This window comes from Elaeis guineensis, unplaced genomic scaffold (genome assembly GCF_000442705.2).
Source record: "Elaeis guineensis isolate ETL-2024a unplaced genomic scaffold, EG11 Super_Scaffold_1000045, whole genome shotgun sequence".
Lineage (NCBI taxonomy): Eukaryota > Viridiplantae > Streptophyta > Magnoliopsida > Arecales > Arecaceae > Elaeis > Elaeis guineensis.
Window position 1 is genome coordinate 5186671 of NW_027332425.1, and position 9819 is coordinate 5196489.

Here is a 9819-nt window from a genome sequence, read left to right on the forward strand (position 1 = left end):
CTAAATGATGGAATTATCATTCATTATATGATAACTCTATTATACTATCTGATGATGGTTGGATTGATCGAGCCATCCTTGGACCTGATCATTCATTAGTTAAAATATTGAGTAGGTTCATGTTAATAATTTGACCTAACCGAAATTTCAGTGGAGGCCCATCAGCTACTAAAATAAAATTGGAATGAAATTAATTACTAAAAATTATTTAAAAAAATAATTGATTGAAAACCTACCCATAGATGCATATGGATCGATCGAGCCATCCTCGGGCCTATATGCAGTCTATGTAGATTCTAGTACCCACTAAGAAATTAAGGTAATTTCTTGAATTAAAGGTAGAGGCTATCAATTTATATAAAATAGTGAGAGAATCTTTAGACTAAAGTCTAAATCTTTAGACTTAATCAATTCATAAATATAGAGGTCTTGTGTTTTTCTTTTAGTTATGGCTAGATGTCCGTTGTTCCACTCACTGTTTGACAGTGACTTATTTATAGGATCCAATTTGATAGATGGTATCGGAAGTTAAAAATAGTTCTAGAGTACGAATAGATCCTACATATGATTATGGATCCAGCACATGAAGTTTTCATGTCCAGTACATATGATGCGATCAAAGGCACTTATCAGAAGTGGCCAAATGATCGTAACACCAAGTGTTGTGTTTTGAGAATAGCAAAGAATATGATTTTAGTTGTAAATTCGTTGATGCTCAGTGGGAAGAAATCCTTCAAATGTTGAAGGAGTTCTTTTTGTACTCTAAAGATGTATCTTCAGTGGGGCAACAATTCTTTGAGAAAAAAAAAAGAGGGTGCAAAAGAGTCATGCTTGGACTAATTAGTCTGAAGTAACAAAAGAGTCTAAGGTTAACTTAGTCTAACAGAGTTCCTTGATCCGAACAGGTTAAGAAAGAGAAATCAATAAAAAGTTGTTGGACAAGGTACTTATATAATAACACCTTTAATTTCTCTATCTATGACACTACTACCTCGATATTGATATCGAAAGTCCATATAAATTATTGCAATGACTTTAGGTTAGTAGAAAAATTAGAAACAGCAAAAGGTTCCTGAATGTTGGAGATGAAAGTCATGTTTCAATCCTGGTTTTAGAAATCATCGAGCTTATTTTCAATTTTATCAATATCATTTTAGTGATTGTCACTATTGTCTAATGATTTTGTGATATCATTATGAATGATGTCAAAATCATGTGGATAACTAAGAAATGATATTTACATAGCCTGCTAGTGTACTGTATACAACAAACAAACTCCTTAAAGTAGATAATGTCATAGAAGCCTACCTTTGGTTGTTTAAGCTCATCATTAAGCAAGAATAGGATCAAAAGGATAATTCTCAAAGTCAATGATTGTGAATTTGTCAGTCTGTCAATTCTATCTCCTTAGTAAGATGATCAAGTCATCTTTTACTGAAAAATATGAATGAGCCAATGATGTTCTGAGTTTGATACATACTGATGTATTGGATCTATGAACATATTTGTCATAAATTTAGATTATTTAAAATATTCAAATGATTTCATAATAAGATAGAGAAATAAACTAGAAAGAGTATTAAAATTCTTCAGTCAGACCAAGGAGAAGAATGTCCTTCTGATGAGTTTTTGACATATCTAGAAGAGAATAAGATTCTCTCTTATTAAAATTGACTTTGTCAGATATAGTTCGATCCATGATGGAATTTGTAAGTCTGCCAATCTCTTTTTAGGGTTATGCTCTTAAGACTCTTGTTATGTTCTGAGCTGGATTCTGAATTAATTAGTCATAATAACTCCATATGAGATATGGCTTAGGCATAAGCTGATACTTTCTTACTTTAAGGTTTGGGAGTGTTTGATTTATATCAAATATTTATAGATCGATTAACTTAGATTTTGATCCTATATATATTATTTTGTAGGATAACCTCAAAGAATCTAGAGGATATAACTTCTACCTTGCTAAAAAAAAATAAGTTGTTTGATATTTTTTTTAGAAAAAGAGTACCTTGGTGAAGGAACTGATGTCTTTAATGTAGAACTTATGAAGTTCAACAGGTAGAAGAATCGACATAATCTAGTGAACCCATAGAACTAGATTTGATTAGATCAAATTTGAAACCTATTGTAAAAGCACCATTAAGGAGATCTGATAGAGTATCCCATCCATCGAATAGATACTTTGGTTTCTAGTTTCGGGATGTGATCCTTTTAAATTCGATGAGAACAATAAGGATTTGATCACCTACATGGATGCCATGCAGAGGTCCAACTCTGATTAATGGCTTAGAGCCATAGAGTTTGAAATGGAATCTATGAAAATCAATGGTGTATGAACACTCGTTGATCCACTCAAAAGGGTAATGCCCATAGGGCATAAGTGGATCTTCAATAGGATCAGAGAGCACGGATGAGAAAGTGGAGACCTACAAAGCTCATCTGATTGCCTAAGGATAATGTCAACATTATAGTATTGATCATAATGAGATAATTTTCTGCTATGGCAATGCTAAATATTTTAGAGTTGGAACGTGCATTTTGATAAGTGATCAAAATGCATGGCTTCGCTAAGAACGAAGAAGAACCCTACAAATACAAATGGATTAATAGTTCTGTGAGTGTATTTCTTATCTTGTATGTGAATAAAATTTTCTTAATCAGGAATGACATTCCTTACATTACAGGAATAAAGATTTCACTATTATTATTGTTCTCCATAAAGGACTTAAGAAAAGCATCTCTCATTCTAGAGATGAAGATCTATAGAGATAGATCTAAGAGGTTGTTTAGATTTTCTCAGTCCAACATAGATACGATGTTTATGAGTAGAATTTATTATATTATGTATACCATGTATGAGATCAGATATGGTATACTCACTAAGATAGTGAGTGGATACTTGCAAGATCCAGATGAGAATTACTGAAAGGTCATCCTTAAGTATTTGAGAAATACTAAGGACCAGTGACTCAATTATGGAGAATCTGACTTAAAACTTGTAGAGCATGACTCTAATTTTTAGTTGGATATAATAATAGCAAGAATGTGTTGGAATAAGTCCTTACCCTAAATAATGGAGCAATCTATTGGAAAGGTTTCAAGTAGAGCAATATAGCCAAATTCAAATTATAAGACATAATATATTACAATATTTGTTGGTTGCAAGGAAGCTATATGATTGTACAGATTCACTGACAAGTTAGGAGTGGCACCCTCCGATGATGGTCTTGTTGTACAATGGCACCCTTCAATGATAGTCCTCCTTGATTGTACAGCACCGGAGCCATAGCTTATGCTAAGGAGCCGAAGTCCCATTAGCTTACTAGGTATTTTGCATCGCTACCACCCTATTTGGAAAATCTGTTAAAGTAACGTCAATCTTTAGAAGATCGATGGAAAGGAGAACTTGACCAATCCATTTACTAAAGCCTTGGTATTTAAGAGTTCTATAATGATGAATCAAAGATGGGTATATGATACTATACTAATTACCTTTAGTCCAAGTGAGAGTTGTTGGGAATTGTATCCTAAATCCAATCGTTTGACGATTGTGTTAATTATAAATATATATGAATTAATAAATAATAAAAGTTATTTGGTCTTTTTCATCATAAGATTACATCTTCTAATGAACTCCTATATTGTAATAAAATCCTTAGGATTATTTTGATCGATAAAAGAGGATTTATCATGTAGTCTTTAAATTGGTTCGCAACCAAATGATACGCTATTATTAGGATAATAGCGATATCAAGTATAGATCGTTGTGTACTATATGCTTTGGTTGTCCTCATAACCAAATAGTATAAAGATACTAATATGGCATGTAGGTGAGATGTAAGAGTACATCATCATTGAATGTGACCAACTGCGGAGCACTCTGCTGTCAAAAGTAGCTCACGAAGGATATGGGTATAAGTATCCCTCCAACCTGAGATCATCACAGAGACTTGCAAACAACTCATTATACTTTGATGCTAACTATCTAAGTTTATAATTCAGTGATGGAAGGTTTCTGGGTGCAATTAAGTACTTGTCAAGTCGATGCATGAGTCAAGATAGGATTGACCCCTCTGAATTAGTAGGAGTTAATGTATCAATATATTTTAGTTTAGCAAAATTTGAGCCTGGATAATCCATATGATGGATTTGAAAAAGATTGAAGTAAATATGGATGACTTATCTATGATTGATAGTTAAATCTTAGGTCATCCTCGAGCATTAGGGTCAAAGGGATGAATTATACGATAACCATACGTCAATAGGTTCTTGAATGTTGCTTCACATTCATTCGACCTATCCGGACATCGGATCACCATTGCTAGATGATTACATCGATTGATTTAGAAAGTTATTTCTGTGCTACCAGCTTAGGTTCGAACCTATGGGGTCATACTCAAAAGAAGTTTCTCACTGATCATGTGCTGGTCAATGATTAAGAATCATTTAAGAGCTTAATCATCAATTCGATTGATGGTTAAACTTATGCAAAAATTTAATAAATTTATTCACTAAGTATTAATAAATTAATAAAAGATTAATTAATAATTATATTATTAATTAATTTAATTTAATTGAGTAAAAAAGATTAAATAAAATCTAATTGAATTAGATTCAATTAGGTTTGATCCAATTAGGTTATGAGATGATCTAATCGCTAAGGAGAATTATCCCTGATTTGATCAGAACTTTGATTCAATCAATTTTTAATTTGATTAAATTTGATTAATAATTTATAGATCTAATTAAATTGAGTTTCATATATTTTATTTGGGATAAACTAGATGTGATTAGGTTTGGATTCAAATAAGGAAACTTAGAGTCCATATAGGATTGGACTCTTCCTCTCCATGCACCTCCCACTTTGATGCCATATATCCTCACTCACAAATAGTTTTTGCATAAAATTTTTTTATGCCAAAGAGTCTTTTCCCTTCTCTATTTCACATCTAAATTTGGGTAGGATCAGGTTTCAAATGGTATGTTCAAATCTGATTTGAAATAGGATACCATATTGATAATGTTTGACATTATCTTTAAGACCTTGCCGCCAACTTATTTTTTTTCTCCTTATATATGAGATATTTTGAGGAGATTTTTTGTACAAAATTAGTTGGAGGGCTGATTTACTATAAAAAAGTATGGGAAGGGGCATCTCATATTTTTTTGGTATGTTTTGGCATAAATTTTTGAGTAGGGGTGATAACACATCAAGAGTCCATGATCTCTAGGACTGTTCACCTTTATTTCTTACATGCCTATAAAAAAGGGTTTTTATTTTTATTTTGAGCATGTTAGAGAGTAGAGAGAGTTTTCTACATGTTGAGAGTCTTGGGGTATGAGTTCTTGGTATAAAAAATAGAGGAGGGTCCTCTTCTCTTGGGGTGTGCACGAAAATCAGGTTTCTAGGGTTTTAATCCTCAAGATTTGGAAAGAGAGAAAAAATAAGAAAAAATTTATTTTTCTTCCATCTTTTCTTCACCTCTTCATCTCCTCTAGAAGTCCATCTTCAACCTCTAAAAAGGTTAGAAATCTAAATAAAAGATCTAGATTAGCCAAGAAGAAGATCTTCGCACGAGCTAGCACTTTAGAGAAGACCGATTAGATCAGAGCTTCGAGTGGATTTCCTGTAGAGGTCAGATGCGTGTGCTGCTATGAGCAACCAGCAAGGATCCTCTCTACTATATCTCTTAATAGTGGTGATCCATGCTCAGGTATCGAGTTCTAAACTCAGATTAGAAGTAGATGTGATCTACTACTCACATGCATGTATGCTGATTTTATTTTTAATATTTTTTAGATTTTATATGCAACATATTATATCATAGATCTTAGAGTAGGTTATTTGATGATAAGATTATATACATATTAAATTAATTTGATTAATCTAATTATCTTTCATGATAATTTATTGAAAAAAGTTTCGAAATATGTGCATGAAATCGTCTACATTTTCCAATACATACCCTTCTCGAGCTACTCTTGACAGCAGAGTGCTCGGCAAGTGGTCACATTCGGTGTGAATGTACTTCTACATTTTATTTGTATACCATATTAGTATTTTCATATTTTTGGTTAAAAGGACAACCAACTCATATGGCCCACAATGACCTATACTCGATATTGCTATCGTCCTATTAACAGTATATATTTGATCGCGAACACTTTTAAGGACTAAACGATAAATTCTCTTTTGTCAATTAATTATAGTCTTAAGAACTTCATCATAATACAGGAGTTCAAATAAGATGGATAAAATATGATAAAAAAATTAAATAATTTTTATTAATAAAAATTCATATACATTTACAAGTATGAGCACAATCATCAATAGGATGATGATTGACTTTGGGATATTTTCTAACAACTCTCACTTGGACTAAAGCCAATCGGTATAGTATCGAATACTCATCTTTGACTTATGATCATCAAAGTTCTTAATTCTAAAAGCTTTAGTAAATGGGTCAGCTAGATTCTTCTTTCCATCGATCTTCTGAAGATCGACATCATCTCGATCCACAATCTCTTGATAAAGTGGTAGCAGTGTAGAATATGCATAGTGCGTTGATGGGACTTCGGCTCCTTGGCTTGAGCAATGGCTCTAATGCTATCACAATATAACAGGACAGAGCCATCATTGAAGGGTGCCACTCTGAGCTCACCGATGAACTTTCACAACCATACAGCTTTCTTCGCAGCATCGGATGCTGCGATATACTCCGCCTCACAAACAGAGTCAGCCACTATGTGCTGCTTAAAATTTTTTCAGTAGATTACTCCACGTTCAGGATAAAAATATATCCTGACATACTCTTGCTATTGTTATAGTCTGACTAAAAGTGGAGTTGGTAAACCCATTAGTTTCAAGTTAGTTTCACCATATACAAGCCACCGATCCTTAATATTTTTTAAATACTTAAGGATGGTCTTTACGACCTTCTAGTGGTTCTCTCCTAGATCGGATGGTATCTACTGACTATCCCTAGTGAGTATGCTATATCTAGTCTTATACATATCATGAGTATATTATAGAACCCACTATCGAAATATATGGAACTCTACTCATACGCTCTCTCTTGAGGAGTTGTCAGATAATTTCTCTTCAAGAAAAAAATTTCATGGCCTATCGAGAGACGACCTTTTTTGAAATTCTCTATATTGAACTACTTCAGCATGATGTCTATGTATGTGGACTGAGAAAATTCAAGCAACCTTTTCGATCTATCTCTATAAATCTTTATCCCAAGGATGTAGGATGCTTCTTTCAATCCTTCATAAAGAACTGAGATAATAACCAGACTTTTATTCTTTGTAATGCAAAGACATCATTCTTGATTAAGAGAATGTCATCCATATACAAAATGAAAAATACAAAATGAGTCATTTACCCATTTATAAATGTAGGGTTTTTCTCTATTCCTAATGAAGTCATATGTTCTGATAACCTTATCAAAATACCTGTTCCAACTCCTAGATACCTGCTTCACTTATAGATGGATCTCTGAAGCTTGCACACTTTAGACTCATCTGTGGATGTAAAATCTTCAGGCTATATCATATACACCTCTTCTTGCAACTCTCCATTTAGAAAAATTATTTTCACATCCATTTGTTAGATTTCATAGTCCATGTATGCCGCTATCGCAAGCATAATCTGAATGGATTTGAGCATTACCACAGAAAAAATATCTCATCATAGTCAATACCATAATGCTGACGATAATTTTTGATAACCAAACGAGCTTTATAGATCTCTATCTTTCCGTCTGCACCCCTCTTCCTTTGAAAGATCTATATACATCCTATAGGTTTTAACCCCTTCAGGTGGGTCAACTAATATCCATACATAATTGACCTTCATGGACTCCATTTTGAATTTCATGGCTTCAAGCCATTTATCAGAGTTGGACTTCTACATTGCATCCATATAGGTGATTGGATCCTCATTGTTCTCATCGAGTTCAATAGGATCTTTGTCCCAAACCAAAAAATCATAGTATCTGTCTGGTTGATGCGATACTCTATCAGATATCCTTAATGATGCCTCTACAATAGGTTTTGAGTTTGACATCATCAAATCCGATTCTATGGGTTCACTAGACTGTGTCGGTTCTACTTATTGAACTTCCTTAAGTTCAACCTTAGAGGTATTAATCCCTTTCCCAAAGAATTTTTTTCTAAAAAAACTATCCTAAAACTAACAAACACTTTTTGTTCATCAGCAAGATAGAAGTAATACCCCTTAGTTTCTTTAGGATATCCTATAAAATGATATTTATCAGATCTGGCTCTAAGTTTGTTTGTTTTTAAACGTTTGACATGAGCCGAACATCTCCAAACCCTAAGGTGAGAGAGCCCTAGCTTACATCCCATCCATATCTCATATGGTGTTTTACTTATAGATTTACTAGAAACCCTATTAAGTACATAATAAGCTGACTTCAGTGCATATCCCCAAAAAGATATTGACAGACTAGAAAAGCCCATCAGAGATCGAACCATATTCAACAGGGTTTGATTTCTCCTTTCTGATACACCATTATATTGTAGCATTTCAAAAGATGTCCATTGAGAAAGAATCCCATTCTCCTCAAGATATATCAGAAATTCACTAGAAAGATATTCAACTCCTTGATATGATTGAAGAGTTTTAATATTCTTTCTAGTTTATTTCTCTACGTCATTACAAAATCGTTTGAACATTTCAAACAATTCGAACTTGTGTTTCATCAAGTATACGTATCCATACCTAGATAAGTCATCTGTGAACATAATGAAATAGTGGTATCCTCCTCCGCACTTGTGCTCATGGGTCCACATACATCAGTATGTATAAGATCCAGAACATCACTGGCTCCTTCACCTTTTTCAGTAAAAAATGACTTGGTCATCTTTTCAAGTAGACAAGACTCACAAGTGCCTAATTCATAATCATTATCATCAAGAATTCGTTTTGAGCTAATCTGTTCATCTTGTTCTTATTGATATGACCTAGCCTATAGTACCAAAGGTGGCATCTATGACATCAACTATTCTAGGACGTTTATTAGACATGTATATTACATTAGGCCTAGATACAATATAGATATCATTGTTCAACTGTCCATGAATTTTAGTAACACCATTCAAAATGATATCACAAAAACTTTTCTTATTGATATTTCATAATTTGATTTGGCCAAAAGGCCTATAAAAGGACATTCAAAAGAAAACTGAGATAGTAATAACATTCATTTAGAACAATAGAATGAGACTTAAATACAAGCTTGATAATTCCTAAAGCTAGAATTGAAACTGATCTTCCATCTCCAACATTCAGCAATCTCTCACTATCTCCAAATCTCCTATTGACTTGAAGACCCTACAATGATTATAAATATTAATAGGGCTATCGGTATCCAATATTCAAATCATTGTATCAAAAATAGAGAAGTTATAAGATGTTGTCATATAAGTACTTTATTCAGTAATCGATTGCTTCTTCTTCTTTGGTTTGTTCAGGTCAAGAAAAATTAAGTATTGAGGATAGTTCTCCTTTCAGTGACTCTGCTTCTTGCAATAGAAGTACTTTACCTGACTCTGGTCGACCTTGAACTTGGGCTTCTGGATTTGACTTCCAGCATCTTACACCTTCTTATTTTTCTTATTTTTCACTTTCTTAAAGGGATGATGTCCACCCGAAGAAAATTCTTCCACTGCATTCACCATCTTCTTATGGAGCTAGTGATCCTTATCAAAAGTCTATAGCAATCCCAACAGACCATGGTAGTTGACTACAGGCTTCGTCATTCTAAAATGACTGAGAAATGGTAGGTA